Here is a 15,457-nt window from a genome sequence, read left to right as displayed (position 1 = left end):
TTCTGTGATATTTGTATTTGTATTTATGCACAGTTCTTTACACTGTTTTTGTTTAAACCTTGAATTTTTATGTTGACGTTGATCATCACTTTATTTATTTGCATTACCATAGTTTGACACCCAATAGCCGATGTATTTTTCGTGCTGGGGTGTCGTTAAACATTCATTCATTCATTCATTCATGTTCATTAATTTCCACTTGTGCTTGAACATTAAATTGATATAAGCACGTTAATTCCCGACATCTGACCTGACAGTCATTCGTGGGCATACATACATACATACATACATACTTTCCACTCGTTACGGCTATGGGGCGGGACGTAACTCAGTGATACAGCGCTCGCCTGATGTGCGATCGATCTAGGATCGATCTCCGTCGATGGGCTCACTGGGCTATTTTTCATTCCAGGCTGTGGTATGTACTATCCTGTCTTTGGGATGGTGCATATAAAGATCCCTTGCTGCTAATCGGAAAGAGTAGCCCATGAAGTGGAGACAGCGGGTTTCGTCTCTCAATATATGTGTGGTCCATAACCATATATCTGACGTCATATAAGCGTAAATAAAATGTGTTGAGTGCGTCGTTAAATAAAACATTTCCTTCCTTCCGTTACGGCCATGTTAATAAATATAAAATAAAAAGTACTGAATGATCGAGACCAGTATGCATATACACATGTACATGTATTAAAGAACATACCGATATAATTTATTTTAATATCTAAAAAAACCCACCCAAAAAACTAACAATCTTCTAAACAAGTCTGTTGAAATGTTTCATGATAAAGTTTTGTCATGTTGTACAGCACATGTTTCATTATAAGCCAATCATTTGTATTATATTAGATCTCATTCCATTAAATAACCCACCCCCCTATCTCTCTATCTCTCTCTCTCTCTCTCTCCCCCCCCCCCCCCCCCAAAAAAAACCCCACACTTGAATTTGAACTTGTTTCGAAAAAATTAATAGCCAGCTAGTCACTAACATCAAACAGGTTAAAAATACGTCAGCACATTCTGTTTGGCGTCTAACACGTGGCTATTTTGATACCTGGTCGAGACAGAAAGAGAAGAAACCCACTGATGCCACATGTGTTCCTAACACAAAACAACAATAGTTCTTATTTATATGGGCGCTTTTTAACAGAAAGGACAGCACATACCAGCATTTTTTAAAGTCCAGATTATTAACCCCGGGAACAAATATGGTAGTGTCAGGGTTGGGTACCGTCATATCACTACCTTACAGTATTGTTACAGACAAAATGCTTACAATGTCTATATAATATTACAACAGTAAATATGAATGGATGAATGATTAACAACACCTCAGCACGAAAAATACATCGGCTATTGGGTGAATACGTGAAAGGCACGAGTTTTACAATATATGGGGTTAACAGTGAAGATGAAGATGGGACAGGAAAGAGAAAAAGTTAAAGAATGGAAGGGGAGGTGAGGGAGAGCGGGAGGGGGAGGAAGTTTGGAAAAACCCCAAGGCTTTTGACGTACTAGTGATAAACACCCGACACCCCAATCCCCACCCCACCCACCCCATCCCCACCACAACAGAAAGAAAGAATGTTTTATTTAACGACGCACTCAACACATTTTATTTACGGTTATATGGCGTCAGACATATGGTTAAGGACCACACAGATTTTGAGAGGACACCCGCTGTCGCCACTACATGGGCTACTCTTCCGATTAGCAGCAAGGGATTTTTTTTTTTGCGCTTCCCACAGGCAGGATAGCACAAACCATGGCCTTTGTTGAACCAGTTATGGATCACTGGTCGGTGCAAGTGGTTTACACCTACCCATTGAGCCTTGCGGAGCACTCACTCAGGGTTTGGAGTCGGTATCTGGATTAAAAATCCCATGCCTCGACTGGGATCCGAACCCAGTACCTACCAGCCTGTATACCGATGGCCTGCCACGACGCCACCGAGGCCGGTCCCACCACAACAAAGACAGAAATCTGATAACAAAGACATAAGTTAAGCCACACTAACATACATACATACAGACAGACAGACAGAGAGACACACACACAGACAGACACAAATATTTTATTAATCTGACGTCATAATTAAAACTTCAACATGTGAGGCCGGATACCATTATGTTGGAGATATAGCATCGTTTACAAAGTTCATCTTCTGTATAATGTAAAACTTCATTCACATCTTTATAGACATCATCATTGGCTTAGATAATAAACTTTTATTACTAGATAATCCCTGACTAACAATGAAAATACACACCCAAAATATCAACTTTGAAACAGTTGACCAATCCCAACCATTAACATGTTTGATGGAAATTTAAATAATAAAAGTACTTTGTTTAACGACACCACTAGAATGCATTGCTTTATTATTCACCGGCTATTAGATGTCAAATATTTGGAGAAAACTCGCTACACTTTTCCACTGTGTATCTTTTATATGTACTTTCCCATAGAAAGAAAGAAATGTTTTATTTAACGACGCACTCAACACATTTTATTTACGGTTATATGGCGTTAGACATATGGTTAAGGACCACACAGATTTTGAGAGGAAACCCGCTGTCGCCACTACATGGGCTACTCTTTCGATTAGCAGCAAGGGATCTTTTATTTGCGCTTCCCACAGGCAGGACAGCACAAACCATGGCCTTTGTTGAACCAGTTATGGATCACTGGTCGGTGAAAGTGGTTTACACCTACCCACTGAGCCTTGCGGAGCACTCACTCAGGGTTTGGAGTCGGTATCTGAATTAAAAATACCATGCCTCGACTGGGATCCGAACACAGTACCTACCAGCCTGTAGACCGATGGCCTGCCACGACGCCGGTCTTTCCCATAGACAACCCACTCCCCAGCATATTTACTAGGGCCGAAGCTAGGATTTTTTGTTGGGGAGGAGGGGGGCAACTGAGTAGTTAATAGTCTAAAACTCTGTAAAAGGTTAAGAAGAGAATTGTTTTTAAGTTTATATAGTTTTTTTCCGATTTTTTTTGGGGTGGGCAACTGCCCTCCTTGTCCCCCCCCCCCCCCCCTTAAGACTTATATGTCTGAATTACCAAATGTTTGACATCCAATAGCCGATGATTAATGAATCAATGTGCTCTAATGGTGTTGTTAAACAAAACAAACTTTTTTAACTATTCGGATTTTTTACATCACTGCTAAACCTTTTTTAATTTGATTATTTTTTAACCAATCAGATCGAATCTACAAGCTATTATTAGTCCGATTTATTTGGTTCAGCCAATCCGCCACCAAGAGCGCAATAATTATGGCATCTTTGCAACAGTCAGTCACTGAATTCCCGCCGAAGTAAATTCTTAATGGTCCATGTGCAGGGTAAACAAAAATTTAAAGTCACATTCATCACCGGACATTATTATACAAAAAGAAAGAGTAGAATTCTCTACAGCATTCCATCGTCGGTGGCAATTAACCCTTTCGCCGCGGCAGGAGACCCCAGCGGAGAGGGCGCGAAGTAAAAAAGGTTAAGGCGAAGTGGCAAACCGTTTGACAATAAACCCCTATTACCGACACACGATCGTGTTTTGATAAGGAGCGACCTGGCCATAATGATGACTAATTAGCGAGGTCCGCCTGACAATGCTAATCTGGGGAGAGTGTGCTTTGCGTGGGCTTATCGCGGGTGTCATGTGACCTAACGACTGAAAACAAATAATACCCATTTGTGCGGATCAAGGCAACGGACAAGTAATCTAAGCCGTAATGACCCCCTCACAAAGGAGAATGACGCCGCTGTGGCTTCCGTTCGTCCGTCCGGTGGACGATACTATAGGTGATAGGTGCAGGGTTCGCAGCCCGGTACCGACTCCCATCTAGAGCGAGTTTTAACGACTCGGTGAGTAGGTGCAAGACCACTACACCTTCTTCTCTCTCACTAACCACTAACTCAATGTCCTGGACAGACAGCCCAGATAGCTAAGGTGTGTGATTGAACCTTAATTGGATATAAGCACGAATACAGTAATACGTTGATACTGTAGGATTGGTATTGGGAACTCTATTTAACGTGCCCATATCCTTGAAGGTTCAGGCACGCCGACCACAGATCCAGCCTCTGACATAGCCAGCGGGTGGTTCTGGGGCAGGAGGGGGATACTGTAGGTGGATTGCATCACGACTGATTCTTATTTATAGAAGGGTTAATCAAATCGAAACATTTAATCTTGGTTAAAATACTGATGAAGACAAAATGAAATCAATCCTAATTAAAATAAGTTCAACTGAACTTGCTACTTTATATTAAATTTGTTGCTACACATTACAATCATGATTTTATTGTCTTTATGTCACGGGCGGCGAGGGGGGTAACTAAATTTATTAATGCTAAACCTTAAATCGGTAGCCGTTTGCTTATATTTTCCGTCAAAGGCTCCCTTTTGAAGATTCATTTCACTAACTTATTTTCGTGCTTATATCCAATCAAGGTTAAAGCACACTGTCCTGGGCACACACCTCAGCCATCTGGGCTGTATGTCCAGGACAGTGGGTTAGTTGTTAATCGTTAGTGGTTAGTGAGAGAGAAGAGGGTGTAGTGGTCTTACACTTACCCACTGAGTCGTTAAAACTTGCCCTGTGTGGGAGCCGGTACGTTGCTGCAAACCCAGTCCCTACCAGCCTTATGTCCGATGACTTAACCACGACACCACAGAGGCCGGCGAAGATTAAAAGGACCAGTCGGGTTATTTTATGCTAGAGTCAGCCAATGAACTACTACTGGTTTTTCAAAAAGCCATGGTATGTGCTGTCATCACTGGGAAGATGCATGTAAAACAAATGTCTTACTATTGCTAGAGGGAGTGGTCATTGTTGCGACAGTGGCCCCGCCCACCCAACGCGTAGAACACTAGCCTGGTGTGATTAGGTCGATGGATCAAATCCACCCGGTGGACCCACTCTCAGACCGTGTTTTTCCCGTCCCAACCAGTGTCCCGCGACTAGTATATTGAAGGCCGCGGTACTTGGTGCCATGTCTGTGGGGAAAATGCATATAAAAGATCCCTTGATACTAATGGAAAAATGTAGCGGATTCCCTCTGAAGACTTTGTCTATATGTGACAATTACCAAAATATTTGACATCCAATAGCCAATGACATTTGCTAAACACTTAACACCCATTGAGATATTCCCCTGCGCGTGCTGTAACCTCACCGTGGTGCAGGGGTGTAACATTCTCTTTGAGAATGGCCAATACAGCACAAATCCCCTTGTTTTCTTCGAGATACAATTAAAATTTTGAGTAAAAGTCAGTATCTATCTGTGATATTTGTATTTTTGTACAGTTCTTTACACTATTTTTATTTAAATCTTGAATTTTTATATTGATGTTGATCATCACTTTATTTGTTTGCATTATCATAGTTTGACACCCAATAGCCGATGTATTTTTTGTGCTGGGGTGTCGTTAAACATTCATTCATTCATTCCCATTGAGATACTGGGTGTTGTTATACATATATTTTCTATTCGTCATATTATACGTGGCCTGAGGGAGGGGGGACGGGTATGCCAGAAATAGGGCGGTAGGGCGTTGGCGATTGGGTGTTAGGGTTAGGGCTAGGTTTGTCTGGCCTCCCCTGCCCGCCTGCTACTCGCAGTGGGGGTCCGGCCCGGTGCGGTGGTGAAAATCTCCACCCGGGTGTTGGACCGCGATTCGAGATTGGTCGCGATGCCCACCCCGATCGTTAACCTTTCCTCCAGGGCTTAAATATATCCTAATATTAAATAGAATATAAATTTAGAAAGCCCGATCTAAAATAGTGTCAATTAAATATCCTTAATCTAATATCACTTCACCTCTTTTTTAGGCGGACACATCAAATGTTTTTAAAATCCCCCGAATTTAGTGTAAATTTCTAAATTAATCCCCCATTCTTACAATCCCTCTCCCCCTGGTCGAATCGCTGGCCTTGCCAGGGATAAGACCAGGGGGAAGGGTGGGGGGGGGGGGTGGGGGGGGGCATGCCTGAACCCCAGTGGATATAGGCATGTAAAAACTGGTTCGAAGTTGAAGTACTGGCGGACACCCATAACACCAGAGGAGCGCTCAGAAGTGACAGATTTTACGGTGCAGTGCGCCTGCCTTGCCTCACAAAGCTACGTCCCTGTGTGTTGGTGTCTTTCTCTACGCCAGTTTACGTCTTTATTTGTGTGTAGCATTACAATAATTCGCATTTGCCCTGTCGTCGATTTACTGGCGCACACAGCTATATATATATTTCACATCAGCCTGGCCTCGCGGACACGTAGCATTGTTACATGCTCAGAATAAAAAAGGAGAAACGACAAGGCACGTTGGTGCACTCGACATAAAACTAATTTCAGCTTTTTGAAGGCACATTTTTATCCCGCGATACGATCTGGCGCGTTTGACTGGTTCTACGCAAGCTCGCAGATGGCGACCCGATATGGGAAAACAGTTGAATGACGCCGTTTAAACGCCTGGTTTTTATCGTTCATAATTCGCTACAGCTGCCAGATACCCGTGGTGCGTGTGTGTCCTCAACAGCCAACAGACTACACAGTCAGGTGTACAAATTACCTGGAAGAATACACGCGCAGGCACGTATGCGCACACACAGACACACACACACACACACACACACACAACAAACACTACCATTTGAGCCCATAGTACTATATATTTATCAAAATAGTAAAAATGAGAGATATGGAGACAGAAAGAAACACACACACACACACACACACACACAGAGAGAGAGAGAGAGAGAGAGAGAGAGAGAGAGAGAGAGAGAGAGAGAGAGAGAGAGAGAGAGTGGTGAGATTAGACACGCACACAAAAATTCCCAGTAAGGAACTGTTTTTACCTCGAGTAATATCAAACATAAGTCTCTGAACCACAAGTACGGTTTTAAACACCCCACCCACCCACCACAAAACTGTCACATCACCGACAGACACTCACCCACCCATGGGCTTTAAATGTCCGTTTGTGTATCATAAAACACTTGTATTCATTGTGCATGAGTCGGTATTTAATAAATAAACCATCCACATTTACATTCCCCCTCTATTCGTAAACGACATACCAAGTCCGATTTTGCGACCTTTCCTTTAATTGCGTACACGTGTTTTTACGTTTATGGAATGTTCACTCTGATTCATACAATATGTCAATGTTACGCGACTTTTTCCTTGAGTGTGTACACACATTTTCTTATAGTGTTTCTCAACATTTGTGAATATATACTGCTCGACACTTTTGACTACATTACGGAACACGACGCAACACAACCTTAAAACATCTTTCATAAAATACATTAGTCATTAGTTACGTTATAGTATTAGAAATACATTATTTCTTTTAATAATTTGCAGTCGCTGTGGTTACTAAAAAGTCTAAAATTAACAAAATATGAAAAGTAAAGGATACTAGTTTATATATTTAACAAAGATGTTTTATTTTTTTAGTGTAATTGTTTTGTTCTATTTCCCCCACAAAGTGAAATCAAATGGTCGAATCTCTAGAAAAAATAAAACAATCATTTTATCGTGCTATGAAATAGGTGACGATAATCGTGAATAGTCCATGCCATTTTATTTGTAACTGTGTTGTATGTATATTTACATGATATAATATCACATTAAAGTTACATAACTAAAAGACCCAACAACATTTATTCCACGAACTGTATTTGTTTTGTTTGTTGTTTTGTGTGTGATGTATTTTTGTGTATTTTGATTTGTGTGTTTGTTTGTTTAGTATCATACATATTCTTTATCCATCATTCTCTAATCAATGTAGCTATGTCAAACTCGATTTATGTATTTTTTTTATATCCTTACAATGTAATCTGATATGCATCTACCATTTATCTGTGTTCACGATTAAATAAGTATTTTCTATGACATTAACATTAGGTTTAATTATCAGTTTTAAATTTCCACATATGCTAATCATTTATGTATGCAATGAGATACGTCTAATTATTTGAATAATCTGAAACGTATCCTGTCATACACTTTTTATTTGAAGTAATAAATCACTAATTATAAATAAAATGTTTAGATTAACGACAGCTCATTTTATCAATAAAGAAACCAACCTAATCCTAGTGTATTAGAAATAAAATCCCCCCTCCCCGGTACATATAGAGGATATCCCTACATGAGTCTTGGGGTTTAAAATACAGGGTACCAGCAAAAAATGTTTCAGTACAACAACAGAAATAGAATAGATGTTTAACACCCCAGCACGAAAAATACATCATCTAAATGCAAAAATAAAGTGATGATCAACATCAATATAAAAATGCAACTGTGAAATTAAAACACAGTGTTAAGAACAACCCCCCCCCCCCCCACACACACACACACACACAACACAAACATTATAATATTGAATATGGTGTATGTTAGTGTCCACTTAGTACTATGCTAAAAAAAATAACATTAATAGCAGCCTTGGAACATGTGATATGAGGTGGTGGTGGTGATGATGGGCGTGTGTGTGTGTGTGGGGGGGGGGGGGGGTGGGGTGGGTGGCTACGTTAAAGTCGGGGAAGGGGGCACAAGCACATTATTTGTTAATGGGGGGGAAATATTTTGCGCCTCAAGTTTTATAATACATTAAAAATAACCTTGTTCGTTTTGTCTTTTAAATAAAATAATTATCCAAATGATCTTCTCAGAAATATTCAACTGACATGGCGTTATATATTTCAGCTTTTATTAAATACAAATTTAAATTAGCGAAAATCTTAGTGATGTAAATTGTAGTTACATCTGTGGATGCCTGCACTGTGCAGATGAAGCGTTGCGTGGTTTGGTTTTAACGTCATGCTATTTTAAGTTGGATAATTTTTAAATAATCTTTGATTAATTTATAAATTATAGCTGTGGGTTAAAACGAAAAAGATAATAATGTAGACAGGATTTCATAACCAGATATCAGTCGGAGCTACATCCCTCCTTTCAAGCAAAAGAACCCCAGTGGGTAAGGTATAATAACTGCATCTTCCTTGCCAAAGAGTTCATTTCGAGTGTGGTATCAGAGGATGCCTGAGGTTAGGGATTCCCCCGTAAGTCAAGTGTGCTTGAAGGTCCTTCAAAAGTCGAGTATTTTCGGTGTAAATTAAGCAACAAAGAAGAGGTAAATGAAAAGGGCATTCAAGCCCGCAGCGGTTCATTTTGTTGTCTCCCCACAAAGGGTGAACTGTCGGGAGAAAACAGCTAAGTGTGTGATAATTGTTGAGAACACTTGCAATGTTTGTTTGCAGTCCTTCACGGTAAACGGTGGTATCTTCACGCCAAGCATTTGAGTCCTGTTGTTGATATTCCCGACAGTTACTTGTTTCCGTTTGGTTATCTTTTTGTTTTTTACTCCCCGATCCACTTGTGACTATTTCTCATAAATAACTGCTGTTTTGGCGGGTGTTTTTCTTCAGTGTTGACAGTTATACATTATTTTATTTATCCAATGAATTTTTAAAAAAGGAAATAAGAGACTTTTCTTTCTTTTTCTTTTCGTGCTTATATCCAAATAAGGTTCAAGCAGTGTTAGTAGTTAAGAGATAAGAGGGTGTAGTGGTCTTACACCTACCCATTGGTTCTGGGTGGGAGCCGGTACCGGGCTACGAACCCTGTACCTACTAGTCTTATGTCCGATGGCTTAACCATGACACCACCAAGGCCGGTAATAAGGAACTAACTAACGAATGAATTGATAAATGAATGTTTAACAACTAGGTAGCACATCAAAAAACGTCAAATATTGACTGTTGCCGTACTTCCTTGAACTCTCTCCTCGCTGCCCCCCCCCCCCCCCATCTCTGTATCTCTATCATTCTATCTATCCATCCATCCATCTGATTCTATCCATCTATCTACATACCTACCTACCTCTCTCTATCTCTCTCTCGCTCGCTATCTCTCTCGCTCGCTCTCTCTCTCTCTCTCTCTCTCTCTCTCTCTCTCTCTCTCTCTCTCTCTCTCTCTCTCTCTCTCTCTCTCTATCTATATATATATATATATATGCCTCTATATATCCCTATCTGTCTGTCCGTCTCTCTCCCTGTATCACACACACACACACACACACACACACACACACACACACACACACACACACACAGTCTCAAAACAACTGCACTGCACCTGTAAATGTTATACATTCCCTACACACCGTTACATCTCCATAGACATTTCATTTTTTTTAAATAAACGTACACATTACTATTATAGCAACATAGCAGTCATGTAGCGTGGGTGGAAGAGACAATTTTTTTTTTTTTTTTTTAAACTAAAAATATGCAACGTTACATGGAAAAACGGCTGGAAAGAGATAGCCGCGAACTGATTTGTAAATAGATGTGTGATTTATGGTTGTGGGCATACGCACATAGTTACTGCGATAGATAGCGCGGTCCGCCGAAGGGCGAGCACCGAACGGAACAACAGAGTCCACTGATGTCCCATGGGCGTGATGGCTTTATTGCCGCTGGACACACGGTGATCGGTGGGACCCTCCCAACACCTGTTGCTACTGGTCATAACGCACCAATTACTACCTCGGCCCCTTTGTGCACTCGGTAGCTCATAAACGCGTAAAATATTTATAGACGTTTGCGGCGAAAGTTGATATCTTTTTAAATATGTGAATGGTTTACGTTCTGAAGAAGAAAAAGGGGGAAAAAAAATTCTGTGTGTAGAATGGCTGTTTTGTCACATAGGATCGAATTTACAAAGCCTATTTTGTGTGTGGGTTTTTTTTTTTTTTTTTTCACTTACGCACGTGTAACTACATCATTTATAGTGCTAAAGCACCTGCGTTCAAGAAAAACGGGCTTCATAAATTCGGCCCCCAATGTTTTGGGTGGGTTTTTTTTTTTACCCAGTATTGAGGTCTTTTAAAGTTTATTCATAGATATCAATATACTTTCATTTGTGTTCCAATGAACAGATGTTTAGCGACACTCTAGAACTATAACAAAAACACCCAATAAAACGTTGGCTGTTGAGTGTCAAAGAAAGATAGAGTATAAAATGATTACTTTATTTTAGTATTACCATTATGTTTTCTAGCAATATGATGATATAATATCATTAATGTTAAAACAAATTAAATCATTAATCAAATGGTTAATGGTTAAACAAAATATTTACAAAAAGACACATTTTGAATTTTAAAATAATAACAATAAAGTACCCGCTCCCAATTAACCTATGTGCTTTTTATGAATGGTGACATTTTCTTATTAATAAAGTCCTTGGTTCTTTGATTTCGATAATGTAATATTGAAGACATATTGAATTATTTGAGTTACAAATTATAAAGTGTATTCCTGTAGTGTTAGTGTTTATGTTTAAGTTTAGTAAGTGTCTCGTGGATGTGTACAACTCACGGGTGCACTTCCTGTAGCTTATAATAAGTGATATTTTCTTCCTACTTAAAAATAAACTGTTTTGAGAAAGTTCATAATGTTTTGTGTTTCCGTCCATATCTTAAAAGCGTTCCTCTCAGTGATTTACATGTGTGTTGTTCTTGTTAGATATATATATATATATATATATATATATATATATATATATATATATATGTTCTTGTACACGTTATAACGTTCCCGTATACGCAAAAAGCTACATAACAATTATTGTAGAAAGGTTTTTGCGCACAACTAACAAATTCCATTGTCGTGTGCTATATAAATAACACACATTTGCACAGGGTCAGGCCAGGGAGGTGTGCCGGATGGATGCACATGCACCTCACCCCACAAACCTGTGAGGTCTCCTTTTTGAAAAAAAAAAAAGATGACAGTAACCGCCTTTTACAATGTCAACACTCACAAACGTACCAACCCCACCTACCACCAAAAACGTTGCTGACAACTTATTTGTGCTTCATGATTGCATTGCTTTGCCAAGTAGAATCACTACTCTCACTCTCTCTCTCTCAATAAACATTTATATTCAAAACACCACCCCCTCCCCCCCCCCCCCCCCCCCCCCCCGAACAAAACGAAAACGAAAAACAAAAGAAAGAAAAAGAAACAATACTTACTTGCTTAGTGAATAGTAATTCCCTGGGCGGGGCTGTTCTTTATAGCGACCGGCCCATTAGTACCCCGGACCAGGGACGGTCCATGTCCCGGTTTTGTCCCAGAACTAAGAGATGTCTTTTTAATGTCGTCTGCTGTTTTCGAACAAAACTGTCGTGATTTCAAAATATTCACAATCGAATACAAATTTGTACAAGTCCACAGGCAGGTGACGTTTCCTCCAGCGTTTTAACCGATATTATTATAATCAGTGAAATAACACCTATTAGATGAATACGTGTGAGACAAACACTTCTCTTTCATCCTCCTGTCATGTGCAACAAAAACAAAGTGGTTGTTCACATATTTATAAATATATATTTATATATATATATAAATATATATATATTACATTTATTTATTTATTTTATTTTGTGGAAAACACGCTAAATCCAAACAAAATCACAATGCATTTTCTCCGTGGCGTGGGTTTTTCGAGAAGTATCTATAACACTATATGAAATATTCTCGTATCCAGGTAGGCAAGGAAGGGATCCCGGCGTCGCTTTGGGGGAATATTCAGGTGATAGTGCGTACTGCATCACGATCCAAGTGGCGGCAGGTAAAAATCCCGTGTCACTCTAACATTCTTGTGTTAGTTATTCTGCTGGTCTTTCATTTGTCTGGCGAAAAGACTCCTCCCCCCAGGACGACCGAAATGACTGTCGAGGTGAGCGTCACGGATCACGGGTGATTGTACTGCCTCGAATCGCAAATCCATAAGATGTATTCACTTTATATTACACAGTAGACTTTTTCTTTTTCCCACTGAATTCCCCCATGGCTTGATTGTTCGACTTCTAAGCTTACTGTATGTTAATGAACTTCACCGGAGTGTCTTTCAGACGAAACGTCACCTCCCATTGGCTGTTACAGCGCAGGCGTGCTCACGGCTTTTGATTACGGGTCCCAGTGGCCAGTCGGCGTTTTGTCGTGTGGGAGTGAAAGATATTCGTAAGCACTTCACCCGAGAAAATAGTCTCCAAAAACTCTTTAACATGGATAAATATCCACACAAAAATCCGCATCAGAGCCAGTATTTTTTTCCTTTTTTTTTTTTTTTTTTTATTTTTTACTCCATGTGCTAAAATACTTAACGCGGTCATTCGAGTCTTGGCCTAGGAAACAAGAGTTCGTGACGTCAGCGGCATTCGCGTTCCGCCGACGTCTGGTCTGCACGTGCCGGCCTGAACAACAGCGTTTTGTAATTATTGTCAAATATTTATTTCATTTTTGACCACGGCCACATGGCAAAGGACAATCTACTGGATGTTGTAGCAAATGCCGAACGCATTAGTGGAAGGGAGTGCGGGAGAGTGTATTTGATACTCTCAATGAGTACCAGATATTCGTAAATGTGTAACATCCAAGTGTTTGTTTTCTATTTCTCCCGCTAGATGAACAAACATAATGCGAGCTATACACAAAAAAAAAGAAAAGAAAAAAAAATGCCGACTAGTAGACATTAACCCGCGCTTGTTTGCTATGCTTGATTTATTATGTATGCAATACATGCACCTGTCCAACACTGGAATCGTGCCGCGAGCCAAGTGAACTCGCTGCCCCGGGAGAAGGGAAGTAGATATTGCTAACTCCCTCGGTTCACTTTCACAGACTGCACACACGCGGATACAAGCACAAGATGATGATGCGGGCTTCTACTGCAGGCCCGCGACGATTGTGTCGTTCTAGTAGGCCTACCTACACACGGCTTGCTTCACTTCCTGGCTCCCGTTTTACGAAGCGATCTTAGCATAACTTCGATAAGGTGCTATTATATAGTATTTAGGCACTTAGGAAGTGATACCGGCCTCGGTGGTGTCGTGGTTAAGCCATCGAACATAAGGCTGGTAAGTACAGGGTTCGCAGCCCGGTACCGGCTTCCAGAGCGAGTTTTAATGACACAATGGGTAGGTGTAAGACCACTACACCTTCTTCTCTCTCACTAACCACGAACAATTAACCCACTGTCCAGGACAGACAGCTCAGTCATTTCATTTTTTATTTACACTTATTTTCGTGCTTATATCAAATTAAGGTTCAGACACGCTGTTCTGGGCACACACACCTCAGCTGTCTAGAGTGCCTGTCCATGACAGTGGGTTAATGGTTAGTTGTTAATGGCTAACGAGAGAGCCTGAAGTCGGTGTCCAGTTGACTTGCACCTACCCGACGAGCCGTTGAACTCGCTCTGGGTGAGAGCCGGTACCGGGATGCGAACCAAATAGTTACCAGCCTTTAAATCTGATGATTTGGCCACTAGACCACCGAGGCCAATTTGTGCGTTGTCACAGTAGCTGTTAATGCCTGGTGTCGTGGTCTATCAGAGTGTGCCTTACAGTCCAATATCTGTGACTTCAGCGCACTAGGTTTTTGTTGGTTACCTCACCTTTGGCACCCCTGCGCGTGCTGTAACCTCACCGTGGTGCAGGGGTGTAACATTCTCATTGAGAATGGCGAATACAGCACAAATTGAAATTTTGAGTAAAAGTCAGTATCTATCTGTGATATTAGTATTTTTGCACAGTTCTTTACACTGTTTTTATTTAAATCTTGAATTTTTATATCGATGTTGATCATCATCTTATTTGTTTGCATTACCATAGTTTGACACCCAATAGCCGATATATTTTTCGTGCTGGGGTGTCGTTAAACATCCATTCATTCATTCACCTTTGGCAGGGCTTCTAGATTATGGTAGCCCCACTCCCATAACTAGTGATATTCAATGTTGAGTTAGTAAATAAGTACTATCGCCATGCCCGACGGCTAGTGAAAAACAAAGTTGTCAAATGTTGTATTTAAGTGTATTTTGTTAATATGAATATCCTGCATCCACCCCCACCCACCCACCCCCGCCCCAATCAAAGTGTTTTTAAGCTCTATCTCCTTTAGGGGACATATCCAATTATTCCTATTAGTAAAATTGTATTTACTTCAAGTAGGGCTAGTGAATTTTTAATCATGGCTAGTAAAATTTTAAAATCACTGATCTCATGGCTAGTGGATTTTTTTTATTTATTCTAGAAACCCTGCCTTTGGGCCATATTCGTCTACCTATAAACCAATCCAGCCTGGGTGTCACTAACAGAAGTCGAAGCTTCCGTTGGCATAACCTCTGTGAGTCACTGATACGTACCCCCTCCCCCCCTCCCCCACACCAAATCGCGAAAATTGAGTCGATGGAGAGTGTTGATGCACCATTCACGGCGATCTATCCGGGAAGGGGGAAAACCCGAGTCCATCGACAGCGGTCGATCCTACGACCCGTCGCACCTCAGACTAGCACTCTACCACTGAGTTAAACCCCGTCCCTCACTACATATTTGACCGTATCTGACAGTGTGCTCCTAAATATGG

The 15,457-nt window shown here is 40.6% G+C and overlaps 1 protein-coding gene across 1 annotated transcript in view; it reads right to left on the bottom strand.

Annotated features, from left to right (window-relative positions):
• The window catches only part of LOC121370342 (bone morphogenetic protein 2-like), a 42,017-nt gene extending 28,665 nt beyond the window's left edge, over positions 1 to 13,352 (bottom strand). The window contains exon 1 of the mRNA XM_041495494.1: positions 12,061 to 13,352. The gene's annotated coding sequence lies outside the window, so the exon portion shown is untranslated. The remainder of the gene's footprint in view (positions 1 to 12,060) is intronic.
• Between the last annotated feature and the right edge of the window lie 2,105 nt (positions 13,353 to 15,457).

The sequence above is a fragment of the Gigantopelta aegis genome, chromosome 4 (genome assembly GCF_016097555.1).
Source record: "Gigantopelta aegis isolate Gae_Host chromosome 4, Gae_host_genome, whole genome shotgun sequence".
Taxonomy (NCBI): Eukaryota; Metazoa; Mollusca; class Gastropoda; order Neomphalida; family Peltospiridae; genus Gigantopelta; species Gigantopelta aegis.
Note: the sequence above shows the minus strand (reverse complement) of the source record. Positions and strands in the feature narration are given on the sequence as shown.